Source organism: Lactuca virosa, chromosome 3 (assembly GCF_052849685.1).
Source record: "Lactuca virosa cultivar CGN04683 chromosome 3, Lactuca_virosa_CGN04683_v6, whole genome shotgun sequence".
Lineage (NCBI taxonomy): Eukaryota > Viridiplantae > Streptophyta > Magnoliopsida > Asterales > Asteraceae > Lactuca > Lactuca virosa.
In genome coordinates this window covers 17,447,318-17,463,913 of record NC_136428.1, presented here as the reverse complement: position 1 = coordinate 17,463,913, position 16,596 = coordinate 17,447,318, and positions in this window count along the sequence as shown.

Genomic DNA, 16,596 nt, shown 5'->3' with positions numbered 1-16,596 from the left:
AAGGTATACCCCCAAAATGAGATTGGTAGCAAAGCTCGACTCATCATGGAACGAACCATGTCCAACAAGGTCCGATTGCGCCTCTCAGCTACACCATTCAACTGTGGTGTCCTAGGAGGTGTCAATTGTGAGACAATCCCACATTCCTTAAGATAGTCAAGGAACTCAGTACTAAGATACTCACCACCACGATCGGATCGAAGCATCTTAATGTTCCTGCCCAACTGATTCTCCACTTCTTGCTTAAACTCTTTGAATTTCTCAAAGGTTTCTGACTTATGCTTGATTAGGTAGACATATCCATATCTACTAAAATCATCAGTAAAAGTCACATAGAACCGATTAGCATCTCTTGTCGCGGTTCTGAAGGGTCCACACACATCCGTGTGTATGAGGTCCAACAAACGTTCACCCCTAGCACAAGTGCCAGTAAAAGGTGACTTTGTCATTTTACCAAGCAAACAAGATTCACAACTATCATCTGACTTTAGGTCAAATGAGTCCAACACTCCATCCTTTTGGAGTTGGCCTATGTGTTTCTTGCTTACATGTCCAAGACGACAATGCCATAAGGATGTTTTATCTAAGCTAGTGGAAGAGTTAATACACAATACATTATTTCCTAGATTATCTACAACAGATACAGTTTCATACACGCCATCACAAGGTAATGCTTTAAAATAAATAACATTATTAAAGAAAGCATCAATACTACCATTATTATTATCAAAATAAAAGGTAAAACCTTGTTTATACAATGCATGAAAGGAAATAACATTTCTTGCCATTTCTGGCGAATAATAACATTTATTCAAATCTAATGTAAACCCACTATTTAGCACTACAGAATAAACTCCTATCTTGGTGACAGGTGAAGCTTTCCTGTTTCCCATGATCAAGTTTATCTTTCCATGCTCCACATTCTCACTTCTTTTTAGTCACTGCAAATCAAAACATATGTGAATACCACAACCTGTATCAAGGACCCAAGACTTAGAATGAGGTGAGTTATTAGACAATATAGTGTATATACCTGCATGGTTGGGTTTTACTTTCCCATCCTTCAAATCTTGTTGGTACTTTGGGCAGTTTCGCTTCCAGTGCGACTTTTCATGGCAATAGAAGCATTCAGCCTCATTAGGGTTAGCAGAAGGAGTGACAAAACCTTTCTTGGTTTTGCTTGAAGAGGATCCTTCAAGGGTCTTACCCTTGGTACCCTTAGAAGGGTTCTTTCCCTTCTTCCCTTTGCCATGCCCGATTGCCAAGACATTGGCCGCAGTTGTAGTAGGAGTAGGAGTAGTAACAACCGACTTACCCTTTAGACCACTTTCGCGGTCTTCAAGAGTCCTTGAAGTTTGCTGAGGGTGACTTCTTCCTTGTTCATGTGATATGTCATGCGGAATTGATCATAACACGATGGCAAGGAGTGCAAAATGATGTCTATTGCTAACTCCTCAGGGAAGTTCACATTCAGCTTCAGTAAACGGTCCACATACCTTTGCCTTTCTGCATGTGGCCCGTGATGGGTTCACCATCCTTCATTCGGGTTGTTATCATGGAGGAGATTATTTCATATCGCTCTTGACGAGCACTTTGATGGTAGCGGTCCATCAAGTCCTGGTGCATCTCAAAAGGATAATAGTCCTCATAGGACTTTTGGAGCTCGGCTGTCATGGTGGCCATCATGATGCATGCCACTTTTGTAGCATCTCTTTCATGTACCTCATATTCAGCAAGCTCTTCAGGAGTAGCAGTTGGCTCGGGTACCTTCAGCTCCTTGTCGAGAACATATTCTTTGTTCTCATACGGAGTGACCATCCTGATGTTTCTGATCCAATCTGTAAAGTTGGACCCATCAAAGATGACTCTCCCACAAAGATTCATGAGAGAGAAGGAGCTAGTAGGGTTTGAGCCAGAAGCATTGTTATTGGAAGACATCTGAAAAGAAGAGGGAATAGATTAGATTAGATATAGAGATAGTCCTTAACAAAACACCCAAATGTAATATTAAGGCTAGGACCCAACACAATATTTTATAACTTAGAAGAGGGATGCCGTAATCTAAGCTATAAGATATTTGAAGGTAGGTGAATGACGATTCACCAATTTCCACCATGAAAAACGAAATATTTAATTAGGTTTTAATTGGTTTAGAAACTCCTAGATTCTTTGAGATTCATTGAACTTTCTTCAATGGCATGTTTCAATCTCGAGTGTGCCCTTCAAGTTTTGTGACTGGGATGCCGAGGATCACAAAACACGCTCCATCGATACTATGATAAACATTAAGTCACCCTTTACCTACCTTGTTAAGTTCAAGTTAGTGTGCCGGTTAACCACACACGCTCCACTAACGACTTAAACAAAGTGTAAAGTGTAATTTCATGGATTAGCACCTTATTCACGTTTTCCTAAAATAACTAAGATTGGGAATTCAATAAAGTTTAGTTACTTTAGTATTATCATTATACTTTTAATGAGAATTTATAAGTCCTTGTCCTACCCGTTCGGCTAACGACCCTCCACCGATCAAGGAAGTGGTGGGTGAGAGTGGATACCCATTAAGTTGCCATTTTATAGGCAACAACCTTATACCCCCCTTATAGACCGGCTTCGTGAATGAGGTGTACTAGCGGTAAGACGACTTGATCTTATACATATATAAATATTATTAAACTTATAATATTATAAAGTATAAGGGTTGAATTTTAACTTTTAAAATTCTAGGGGTTGGAACTAAAGTTTTTAATATGACTTTACATGTTCCAAAACTTGAGGGCAAGTTTTGTAAACTTTCAAAACTTTTCATTTCTCATAACTTATGAGTTAATGGTTATTAAAAATGAAGACTCTTCATTTTTTGTAACCTATGTGTTCTTTTAATGGTTATTTACAAATGTGACTTTTGGTTATCCATAACTTAAGAACTAGTTATGGACTCCATTAAAACACATAAAGATCAAGAATTAATCTAATCAATTATTAGCACATAATTTCTATGATCTTCTAAACTCATATGTTTATGAATGTTCGTATCAAAAATTTCAAGAATCGTAAGTACATATACAAAACTTGAAATTTTGATACGAGCTTTTGAACAAAACTTCGATTTTCAAGTTTTTTTTTTTGCATCAAGTATCAAATAAACAAACCAGACTCTGATACCACTGATGGGTTTTGAGCATTCTAACACTCCTATGGTGTACATGCAACCCTAGAAACCTTGGATCTATGTTTGACTAAGATACATGCAAATAATTATTTTTCCAAGGTTCTTATCCTATCTAGCATGGCATGGGAAACTTGAATCAAATAAAGCTAGTAGAATTACTTACCTTGTAGTTGTAGTTGATTGCTTGGAGTTTTAGAGCCTAGCACCAATAGTGTGGATGCCTCAAATGGAAATCACAAATCACCACAAAGTTGGAATTTTTGAGAGAATAGTAATCACCTTTCTTGAAATCGGCCCTCTTACTTTTCTCACCACAACTAGTGTCATTTCAAGAACCAAAGCCTCCTTTATATAGTGTGGTGGATTAGGGTTACATTCATGTAAACCCTAATACCCATGTCTTTTCATTTCCATGAGATCCATGGGTTAAAGCTCCATGGAGTATCCATGGACTTTCCATGCAAGCCTAGCCCATTCCAAATAAGCATTAGCCCACACTATATAAATACAAGAGCCCATATTTAATTAGTCATACTTTTTATCTCTAAATTAATTCTAGATTAATTATAGATCAATACTAATTAAATAATATGATTTTATATTAATATATTAGGACTTATAATATATTAATAAATCATAACTTATACTATTGTCAAACGATTATCCATAATTGTTCGGGTGAAGTGCAACCCAAATGGACCATGCCGGGTCGGGTCAAGTACATACCAAATATAGTTATGGACTTAGACACTATATCCAACAAATCTTTCTTGGTGGTGTTCTTGAGCCTTGAGTGGATTCTTGTGGTTATTTTTCTCATTTATAAGGGAAGCTTGAAGATTGAAGGTGCTTAGCTTGGAAGGAAGGTCATAGATCCAGAATCTCTCCACTTGTTGCAGTCTCTTTAGGGTATCAAGTTCATACCTTGACTAGTAGATGTTCAGATCTCCTTATTTGGTGATTTGTTGTGTTTTTTTCCCCTTTTTGGGTTGAAGAGTGTGAGAAGTCATTTTGGGGTTTGTTATTCCAGATCTGAGTTGCATTTGACCCCTTGAGATTAAAGTTGCAAGATTTATGAGAAGAATTGGTCTCATGCATGCATTAAGTTCCTTTTTAAGCTTAAGAGCTTCATTTAGGCATGCATAAACATAAAGTTGGCAACTTTACGTGGCTTTCTAGCTCAAGGAGGTCAGATCTGTGTTTTGGGGCTTTGACTCATGAGTTAAGTGCTTATTGGTTAAGCTTTGTGCTATTAAACCTTAGGGTTTGAGCTTTGGACCCTTTTTGGTAGTCCATATGGGTAAAGTTGGAAACTTTACCCTTCTAAGTCTCAATTAGGTTTAGATCTGAGCTTGGGAACTCTTGGAGTCGAATGAAATAGCTTAATGTATTAAGCTGTTGGCACTTGAGGAAACATGGCGTGTTTCAAGGAAACATGGCGTGTTTCAATGAAACATGGCGTGTTTCAAGGAAACACGGCGTGTTGGCTGGGATTTTCCCCCTGTGAGGATCAAGGGGAAACAAGGTGTGGTCAAAGGGAACCACGGCGTGTTGGGTCAACATGGGCCGTAGAACTTGACTTTTGACTGTTGTCTTTGACAAAGTTTGACCTATAAGGGAGTGTTGAGGTATTTTGAGTTGTATCTAAGGAATTGTTACTGTTTAGGTGTCGAGTAGAGTTGATATTCGGAGTCGGGACCTATTCAGCTATCGTTCAGATTGGAGGTGAGTTTCTTCACTGGGTTTAGCGGGTCTAAGGCACCAATGCAGCCCTTATTGATTATGCTAGGGTGCTAGGAGTCTGTGTGACCCTTGCATGCGTTATGTACTGCTATGTATGTCTGGCGGGGCTCGATGTCGTGCGAGGCCCGATGACTGGAACATATGCTAGTGTTTTATGAGCATTGTATGTGTTAGCATGGTTATGTGAAATATATATGTGTGCATTTATTTGTATGGTGGGCGAGGCCAAGTGAAAGGAAGGGCCTAAGAATAATAGATTTGTAAACCGAGCGGGGCTTGATGTCGGGCGGGGCCTAATGTCGGGCGAGGCCCGATGTGGGGCGGGGGCCCAGTATGTGATTTATTATGTATGGTGTGAGGTATTTTGGGGAACTCACTAAGCTTTGTGCTTACGGTTTTCAGTTTGTGTTTCAGGTACTTCTTGTCCCAAGGGGAAGAGCTCGGGATGACGACAGCGCACACACCACATGGATTCTGCATTTAAGATTTCACTCTAATTTTTATGATATTTGATACACTTGTTTTATTTGAGATGTATGGATGATGTTTGGAATATTGTTTTACTTAAATTAAAAATGAAATTTTTGGATCATATTTTTGGGACGTTACATGTGGTCTCCTTATTCATTGAAGCCGACACAACTTCCTTCCTTTTATCCATGCCAATATGGTGTTGAAGCGGTTCGTCGATATTGTAGTCAAGGTCGATTGCGTTTCGTACATCTGAAGTTGTCTTGTACTCATTCGATTCAGTTGTTTTTGATCATTTGGATCCCGTCGTTTGCGGAACCGTCTCCAAAACAAGTAACAACTTTGGTGTGCTTTGTTGTGGATAAAAGTTTTCCCTCTGCATTCTTGTTGATATTGTTGAAGAGCCGTATTATAAACGTATTATAAATATCCAAATTGTTTCTTCCACTTTTATTGATCGTACGATTATTGTAGATACCGTTGAATTTGTAATACTCGTTTGCAAAATGCACCATTTTCCAGTAAGGTCATCGTAATTCCGATAGATACCCATAACGCATACCCACAAACCGGTGGTAATTTGGTTGTTCCCTTGACATTCATCGGTGGACATGGTTATTTAAACGTAAGCTAACGTTGCTTGTTCATCGTGGGTCCATTTTTTAGGGGCTTAAATGGAACAAAAAATGCTTACTTAACCGGTAAACCTGATATAACTAATTATAAAAAACTAATCGAAACAAAAAAGAAAGTTTTTTTTTTAGTTTCAATTTTTTTACAAGTCGGAGCATCTCCAATAAAAAAAAATTTATAGCTTATTAATATTAAGTTTTTGTTATTAACCATTTATTACCATTAGAGCATACAATTTATTTGTTTTTTATTGATCAATCAATATATATTGAATGATCAATAGTTTAATGTTTGTATATTTAACCCATTATATTTTAATCATATTAAATTTTACCCCTTAATTATATTTTAGTTTTAAATAATTATTTTATTAAATATTTAATGTCATTTTTTTATAAAATATAAATATCTAACAATTATATAATATTTTCAACATTTATTTTATAATTATGACATATTAATTTTTTCGAACAATGTATCGTAATATGTATTTTAATATTCTTGATTATTTAAAGTATTGTGTGTGCTTAAGAAACGAACAATATTGTAATATTTGTTATTATTATTAGAATGATAAGATGATAATAATTCTGAATCATAGTATATGTTTACATTGGAGATACTCTTTTAAAGGATAAGACTATTTTGTCTACTCATCACGGTAAACACATGATGCTTATATCAAAGAGCTTCTAGCCCAACGGTATCAAATGATACCCTTTCTATTTGAGATCGAGAGTTCAAGTCTCGTCGTGGACATAGGTGAATTAGGTGTTAGTTTAAGAGTAGATTATATATTTATATTTGTCGGTTAAAAAAACACATGATGCTTATGTGGAGTTCCTTCACATGAGTGGTCCTCTTGTCGTGGAGCCCAATGACCTCTTTCACGACCGACCATACCTCTTATCTCTTCCTTTTTTTTCCCTCTTCTTTTTTCTTTTCTTTTTTTCAAGAGAGCTAACCACACCTCTTTTCTTTCTTTACGAAATGGTGTGAACAATCTAATAAGGGGGTCACCTTCATCCTTATGACCGCACCAATTAGCACTAAAGGCAATGTGCCATTATATGGTAGGATGATCGTAAACAGTTTCTTGTTACAAGGAAATAACGAATGATTGCAATTATAAACAACTTATAAACGCAATGTTGTGAATGATCGTGTATACGAGGAAGTATGTTATAACCCGTGGAAACCACAGTAGGTATGTTTAAAATTATTATACAGACAAAAAAAAATCTAATTAAAAAAACGTATCTCTGATTTTTTTTATACATTAAAATCTATGAGATTTAGAAGGATTTTTAAAAAATATATATCGCATCTTTCAAAAATGTTATTCGGATAAGATTTTTTATTTTCAAATTTTGAATTGGAGTTAATTTGTTACAAAATAAAATAAAATAAAAATATTGTAAAAATCATAGAAAAATATCGAGTGTTAAAGAAACATGCTACAAAAAACATGTGGTATTTTGGGTTAGTTTGTAAGGATAAATAGATTTAAAATGTAAGTAAATATAGTTTGTCTATCATAGAAAAAGTTATAACAAATAATATTCAGTTTATATGATATTTACAACATTTAAAAATCTATTTTTTACAAAATATTTTTTTTATATGATAAAGTTTAGGTATATTTGTACAATCAAACATGGAGTTGATCGCATCATATATTATATTAGTTATATGTATAATTTATTTATGTTAATTCTTATCTAATTTTCAAATCACCAGTTCTCCATTGGGATTTAAAAATAAATTTGATAGAGGTTTAAATAAAAATTATTTTAAAATATGTTTAAATTTTAATTCTTATATAATCATAATATATATTTACATTGGAGATCCTCTTATAAAGGATAAGACTATTGTGTATACTCATCACGGTATACACATGATACTTATGTGGAATGGTCCTCTTGCCGTGGAGCTGATATGAAGTGGAGCCCAATGACCTCATTCATGATTGACCATACCTCTTATCTCCTTTTTTTTTTCCTCTTTTCTTTCTTCTTCATTTTTTTCAAGAGAGCTGATCACACCTCTTTTCTTTCATTACGAAATGGTGTGAACAATATGATAAGGGGGTTACCTTCTTGCCCACACCGGTTAGCACTAAAGGCATGTACCATTATATGGTAGGATGATCTTAAACAGTTTCTTGTTATAAGGAAATAATGAATGATTGCAATTATAAACAATTTATAAACGCAGCGTTGTGAATGATCCTATATACAAGGAAATTATTACTGCCCTGCAAACTTTATATATATCAAAAACCAACAATCGTTAAATAATTGCATGTAGGGAAGTATCGATGGATATTATTAATTGCATGTGGTACAAATAGTCAAAGTTATATTGTGGAGTCAAATCCAGTTTTGGACTTCACAAAAATCATTTTTCACTGTACTATATTCTCAAGGTACAATGTATCCATGTGCTATCTTTAATTATGATTTTGACTACTATTTTTTTAATTTATAATTTATATCTATACTTTTAAAGATATATAAAATTTATATTTTTATTTAAACCATTTAGAAAACATTATAACACTGACATAATTAAATAATAAATAAAGGGATAAATAAATGAAATGACCATATTGATAAATTATCACGAACTTTCTTTTCTTAAGAAGATTTTTTTTAGTTTGTGACATTAAACTAGAATCTCTAATCTCTGATATATATTAAAACAGAAACATTATGACCTAATCTTAAACAATCATGTCTTTTGATGTATTTCGGTCATAAATTTTCCACCATTAGATCAGTTTGCTGACATCACCTATCAAAGTTTTGGTAAAAACTATTTTTTCCATCAATTGTTAGCATGTCTAAATGTAACTTACGGTGTTACCTTTAATACCCGTTGAATTTTTATATCTCTAATCTACAAATATATTAAAAGAGAAACCCGATGACATCACTTTCGACAATCAGGGTCGTTCATTATGTTTTCTTAATTAATTTCAACCATTTAATCATTTTGATGATGTCATCCTAAAATAAAATAAAATTAAATTAATATTGATTAAATTTGAAAGTTTGACCAATTGATTTATTGTTAACGTCATTTATAAAAGGAATGTATTCGAATCATTTAAACATCATCATAATTTTTTATAGTAAATTTCGTTCATTCCTAATTAAAATCACGTTTTTAGCTGACACCTTTCATATATTCTTTCAATTCACATCTATTTTATGAAACGTATCTACAAGATTATGGGATATCATCGCTCAATTTCAAATAATCAAAGAATTCGAAATTTGATATCATTCCATAATCATTGTTGAAAGGTAAATATAAATCATGTGTTGTTGTTCGTAAATTATGTTTTCTTCAGACCCTTTGCAACATCACGTTCGAACGACATAACCCTTTGCAGCATCACGTTCATCATCCAGGTTCCTTCTTTAATATGATGTTCTTAATTTTTATTAATTGTATTCGATTTTTTGATTCTCATTAGTGTTGTATTTGACTGTGATGTTTGAATGCATGAATAATCTTGATTATAAAGTATTAGTTTTTTAATTTTTTACTTTTGTCTTTTTAACCTTGTATTTGATGTTGCACTCTACATGTTTGATAAAATGTCAATGAGAAAAGCACATTGACTTTTGATCAACTATATGTTTGTATGTGTGTCATACGTAATTAAAATTTTCTGAGATTGTTTGGATTACACGGTAGTTGATGATTGAAAACTACCATGTACCCTTCAGTGTTTTTAATTATCAATATTATACTGCTATTAATTTGACATATTTGTCCATAATTCTTGGTTTTTAACAGATTTAGTTAATAACAATGTACTTTGACTTTAATCTATAATGTTTTGAATTGTAATTTCTAAATTTCTTTTAAATTGTTGTAACTATGTTTAGTGGATACAAAGTGCATTGTAATTTCTATTTTGTTTTAACCTATTTAGTTAGTAGCAATGTGCATATGTGGTTTTTTTATTTAAAAAGTCAAAGCTCTTATTTCAGCATTTTTCCCTAATATGTCACTGTCTTTGAAAGGTCATATATCGGTCATAGGAAACGCTTTTTGGTCGAAATCAGTGAACAAAGTTTCATATTTAAGATAGTCAATCTTGAAAATAGCATAGTTATGAAAAATTATAAAGTAAGATAAAAAAAATTATAAGATATTAGGAGATTTGTAAAAAGTACAATTAGTAAAAGCGTTACGGTTCTTAGAAAAAGAAAATAAGACCGTTAACATTAGTAAAAATGCAATATATAAACTAAATTATCACAATAGTAATGAAATGTCATTATTTGATATTTCATATAATTGAAAGATATATACCAAATTACATTGATGATATATCAAAATTATTCAAAGTTGCGTCAAGTCTAATGCTAAAGTCTTGCGAACACCAAATAAATAAGAGCAAACATAAAAGCTAGCATTTATATTTATAATCAATTTAAACTAAACCAATCATCATTTAGAAAAGAATTTTCATTGATGATATACTAAAGTTAAATCCATATAACATTTACCATTCCATAAATTTTACTGTATGACTTTATTTGAATAAATGAAATAGTTGTCAATATTTAATGCAGTGAAAAACGGTATATTGGTTGTCAATATATATTTAAATTAAGTAACTTTATTATGGAATGAACGTCTAACTAGAATGTTTCAAGCATTTATTTTTAGATAATGTTTATCCATTATAATTATTACTTTCGCCATATAAAATAATAAACTTACCTCATATAAAATAATGATCCCAATTTTTTCCCTCCAAAAATATTTCAAGCATTTCTTTTTAAATAATATTTCCCCATTATAATTATTACTTTCCCTATATAAAATAATAAACTTACCACATATAAAATAATGATCCCGATTTTTTCCCTCCAAAAATATTTCAAGCATTTAGTTTTAAATAATATTTCTCCATTATAATTATTACTTTTCTCATATAAATTAATAAAACTTACCAATATATATATATATATATATATATATATATATATATATATATAGTGTTTACATTGTATTTGAATCATATATATATATATATATAATAATAACCATTGTATATATATATATATAGTGTTTACATGGTTATTATTATATATATATAATAATAATCATTGTATATATATATATATATATATATATATATATCACAACAATTGAATAATAGTAATCAGAGCAACAACAACCATTGTATTAATAGTATAGTGTTTACATTGTATTTGAATCATACACAATTGACTCCAAAAGTAAATACAAGTAAAGACTCGAAGCTACTATGCTCCGTCTTCTTGAATCTGGGCGTGTACCTGTCTACTAATGTCCTGAGAATACAAGTAGGTTTTGAAAGAGTATCAGCATAAAGCTGGTGAGTTCATAAGCATTTTGTTTTGGAAAAACTGTTCTTTGTTCTTTTGAAAAGTGCGTTATGTTTCTCCTGAAAACCTTATATTTTTTGATGTAATGAATGTATAAACCTTAAGTAAAAATGATTCTTACCAGTTCCTCCTGCGAGTACTTAGTGTATACAAATCATATACAATCCAGATCGAACAAACAATCGATTGTGTGGTTTTGCCCCAAGCCCACAACCAAACAAGGAACAGGAAATAAGGCGGAGGTCACACATTCCACTGGTTGTCGGATCCTCATGTACATAATCATGAAGTATTCACTAGATACTTACAAATTTAACTGTATTGGTCCTTTGATATCTGTTGAAAGTGTTCCTCAAGAAAATCCAATATTTTCTTATGTAAAGCATGATTAAACCCATTATTTCTATAACTACTTAACTCATACTAGTTACGTATAAACCAATATCGAATGGATAGTTAATTGTGTGGGTTTGCCTTAAACCCACAACCAAACAAGGAACAGGGAATGAGGCGGAAACCACACATTCCACAGTCTATCGGATATTCTTCATACGTAACTCGGATGCATAAACTAAGGAATTATAGAATTAATAATGAATATTCGTTAATTGAATAATTAACCAATTGTTTGTAAAGTACCGATGTTTACCCTAGAAAATTCTATATTTTCCCTAAGTGTAATTTATTGAATCCTCTGTTCCAAATCGTAGAGTACAAGTATCTACCATACTTATGTTGTTTAAACATTGTTCTGTTTGAAAACCCTGGCTACCACCAGTAATGTATAGTAGTCTTATTACATAAATAGTACTAGTTGAAAACGTGTTATTCTGTATACTGAAAGTGTTGTTAATACCCTCCTGTGATCACTTACTACATACGAGTTATAGAAATCTAGATCGAACAGACAGTCGATTGGGTGATTCTGCCCTAAGCCCACAACCAAACAAGGAACAGGAAATGAGGCGGAGATCACACACCCCACTGCATGTCGGATATTAATTTCATATTACCCTAATGTACATACTAAGTCATCACATAGTTACTAACCCTGTTGACTGTTTGTTAAGTATATTATTACGTGAACGAGTCGTTGTTTCCCCTGTGAGTTCTTATAACCATATTGATGGGCGAATACCAAAACGACGTACTTCGGACGTCGAAAACTGAACAGACGTTTGTCACCCCCGGTCGACTGTAGCTAATAGTCAGGGTGCGGGATTGTCAGTCCCGTATATATCTATACACAAACTCACGCTCTCCCTCCAGGAGACTCTAGCTATAAGGCGTATCTCACACTGTAGTTCTATCAACGAATCCATGAATAATACTATGAAAACCCTTTTTGTTATTAACATGAATCCTTATAATATAGTATTTTATTTCATAATTCATAAGTTTGTTTCCTTTTTTTTGAAAGCTGTACTTGTAACTTTTGTATCTTAACATGTGTTGTAAAATGATTTCAAGTCTAGTAGTAACTATGTGTCACACCCCCAAACCGGAACGGCGGAAACGTTTGGGGGTGGATGACGTCATGTGTAGTATCACAACAACTGTATCATAGCAATCATAGTAAACACAACCATCACATTGAATACATATATGAAAAAGGTTTACATCTGTTTAAGTCTTGTTTGTATACATCAAAAGTATAAGAAAAATATAAAGACGTGACTCTAAATGCTCCGTCTTCTCAAAACTCCAGGTGGTACCTGTCTACTGATTTCCTGAGAATACAAGCAGTTTTGAAAGAGTATCAGCATAAAGCTGGTGAGTTCATAAGCGATGTTTTGTAGTGAAAATCTGTTGATGAATTTGTAGAAATGTTCGTATGTTTCCAAGAAAATCCAATATTTTCTTTAGTAAAAGCATGATCTTGTCAGTTCCTTCTATGAATGTTTGTTACGGTATTCTCTGTAGTATAAAACATATTAGTCTGTATGCTTGGTTACTACTAGAGTGTATAGTATGATAAATTCTGTATGAAATACCACTGTGTGGAATGTTCTGTTTGAAAACGCTGGCTACCACCATTATGTATAGTAGTTTTTATTAAATAAAGCCATGTGTTGTATTTTCTGAAATCCCCAAATGTAATGTATAATAGTTCTATTAATTAAAATAAAACTAATGAAGAATGAAATCTTGTAAACAAATGTTAGTTTATACTTATTGTGAGTCGTATAACCATGCTTGATATGACCTACTGACCTTTACAACGTTCTTCAAGTGTTGGTTAAATGACATTTGTCACCTTAGGCATGCCTGCCTAACTGAAGCTAGCAGTTCAGGTGTGGGATTGTCAATCCCAAATATATCTATTCACAAATCTCACGCTCTCCCTCCAGGAGACTCTGGTTATACTATGATAGGATTTAATTTAGTACACCTACGGGTACAGTTTTTGAAGTAGAGTCTCACAATGCTGTATAATCTAGTTTACATGTAATTTTGTATTGATCTCTTGTATTTGAATCATTTGAATATTGTATAAGATAATAATTATACTTAAATAATCATTAAGCGTGTACTCTTGTAGTAATGTATATCATAAACTAAATCTGTCATAGTTTATATAAATAGCAGTGTACAACTCTGAATTTGTAAAAGCTGTGTATTAAAAACCCCAAACTATACCTATTATAGTTTGCATGTATGTAGTGTAGTTGATGTGAATATTGAATCTGAAAAACTATGCAATTATGGTTGTAAGTTGAAAACGTCCCTTATGCTTAACATAGTACAAAAGGGATAAAATATCTAAATATTTTATAAAAATATGGAATCGTTTGTCTACATCAATTGCATAAGTTTTATACTTGTTAAAAGTCCTTTTGTATTAGTTCACAAAATCATTTGTGTTTGGATTGTATTCCCCGTGAAAACGTTTAAAAATCGTAAAAGCATAGGGGTATGAACTCACCTTGAGTGAGCGGTTTGTATGAAAGATCGATATGAGATGCTGAGTGTCAAGTGAAGTCTCGAACACAAATGGATCCTATTTAGCATGTAATAACACATATATGAATCAAATTAGGGTATTTCACTACTAGACATGATAGGAAACCACCCTAAGGACTTGGAAACACTTGAACTAAGTGTTAAAATCATATGTGATTGATCAAAGGGAAGTGTATGACCAAGGGGATGTGTGTACGGCCAGGGGTGTATGGCCCATGAGTGTACGGCCGTACAATCATGAAGAAGTGTGCATTTGAAGTGTTTTCAAGGTCCTAACTAACATCAAGGAAGTGTTCTAGGTCCCATGCTTAGCTTTATTGGAAGTTTAAGGCCATCAATGATCAGCAAAGAGGGTTTACAGCCCTATGAGGTGTGTACGGACGTACAAGGGGTGTGTGGACGTACACCCTTCATGTTCATGCTAAATTGGTCAATTTTAAAGTGAATCAAGGCTAGGATCAAAGGTTTAACATGTCCAACTAGATGATTGGGGCTAAACTCTCACTTTGGAGGGCCTTTAAGGTGTGTACGGCCAACCTTATGAAGGTGTACTGCCGTACTCCCTTCAAGGGGTGAAGAACATGTTGAAACTTGAAGAATCAAGGCTTGAATCAAGAGGTCTTTCAAGTATAACAAGCTAAAGGATGGGATACTTATGTTTTTGAAGCCTTGGAGGGTACACGGTTGAAGAAGCTTGAGAGAAAATGGAGTGGTGTGCAGCCAAGGGAAGAAAGAAATGAAGGAAGTGAGGTCTGCTCATATATATAGGGGTGGGTGACCCACCACCTCGAGTGTGCGGCCATGAGGGGGTGTACGGCCGTACACATGGTACACTCCTCCTGAAGGAGTGTATGGCCCGAAAATGCCACTTTACGACTTTGTTAACTCATCCCTAATCTCAACCTTGATTGTACTTAAGCTTAGAACACTTAAACGAACCCTAAACAGTGCTAAAAGATAACAGAAATGAGTCTATCTTTGATTGAATTGAATGGTTTATACAAAAGAGAAATTTCGGGTTGTCACACTATGTTCATCATGTTTAGTAAGTTATGTGTTCAATGTATGCTAATGATAGGAAAATATAATAAACCAAATTATATTTTTAAACACAAGATTACTTGTGCTTTTACTTGTATTCCCCCCCTTAAAACATTAAAAACTCGGAAGATATAGGGGTATGAACTCACCGTTAGTTGTGTACAAGCATCGAATCAACGAACTTAAATGAAGACCCTCAAGTTGTAGTGTGTGGCACTTAACAGAATCCTAATAACAATTAAATACATATATGTATCTAAATTAGTGATTTCGTTAGATAAAGTGTTAGAAAAACACTTGCTTTCGGTTAAGGAATGTTACCGGGACTTGATTGAATCGAGGAAAATGGGTTTTCAGTCCAATGCACCACTTAGGAAGTGCTTACGGCCGTGAATGGGGTTTACGGCCGTGAAGGGAGTTTACGGTCGTGAACTGTTTACGGTCGTGAACTGTTTCTCGAAGGGTTTACGGCCTTTGAAGGTTTGAAGTGTGTACGGCCGTGAACTGGTTTACGGTCAATGAAGATTTGCAGACTTGAAGGGTGTACGGTCGTACACTCAAGAACAAGGATGTTGTATTCGATGTAAAACGTGTTCTAGATGCTCCAAATCAACTCCTAATGACGATTCTCGATGATTTTCGGAAGGATAAGGGTGTTTTTGGGGTTTACGGTCAAGAGTCTAGAGAGAGAAGGAGAGAGTTTTCGGCCAGAAAAGTGTAAATGAGGGGTAGGGACTCGTATTTATAGGGGGTTTTCATGGTCGGTGGTGGGGTCCACCTGTCACAACCGTAAACGAGTGTACGGCCGTACACGGGTTTACGACCGTAAACTCACTTACGCCGAAAATTGTTTGGTTTTTCAAGAAAATTCGGGTTCTTCGCGCGATTTTGGTTCCGACTCGTATATAAAAAATTAATTATATAAAACTAGATGATTTTCTAAACCAAGAAGTTTGACGGGAACTTAGTAAAATTCAAATTTTATTAACGAAAATCGGTTAATGGAAACGGAAAAAAGGTTCGGGTTGTCACATCATCCCCCCGTTAGAGGGAATTTCATCCCGAAATTCAACATAGAATACAAATCATGGACTCGGGAAAAGATAGGGATACTTCTGTTTCATTAAATATTCGCGCTCCCAAGTGAACTCAGGTCCTCGCTTGGCATGCCAG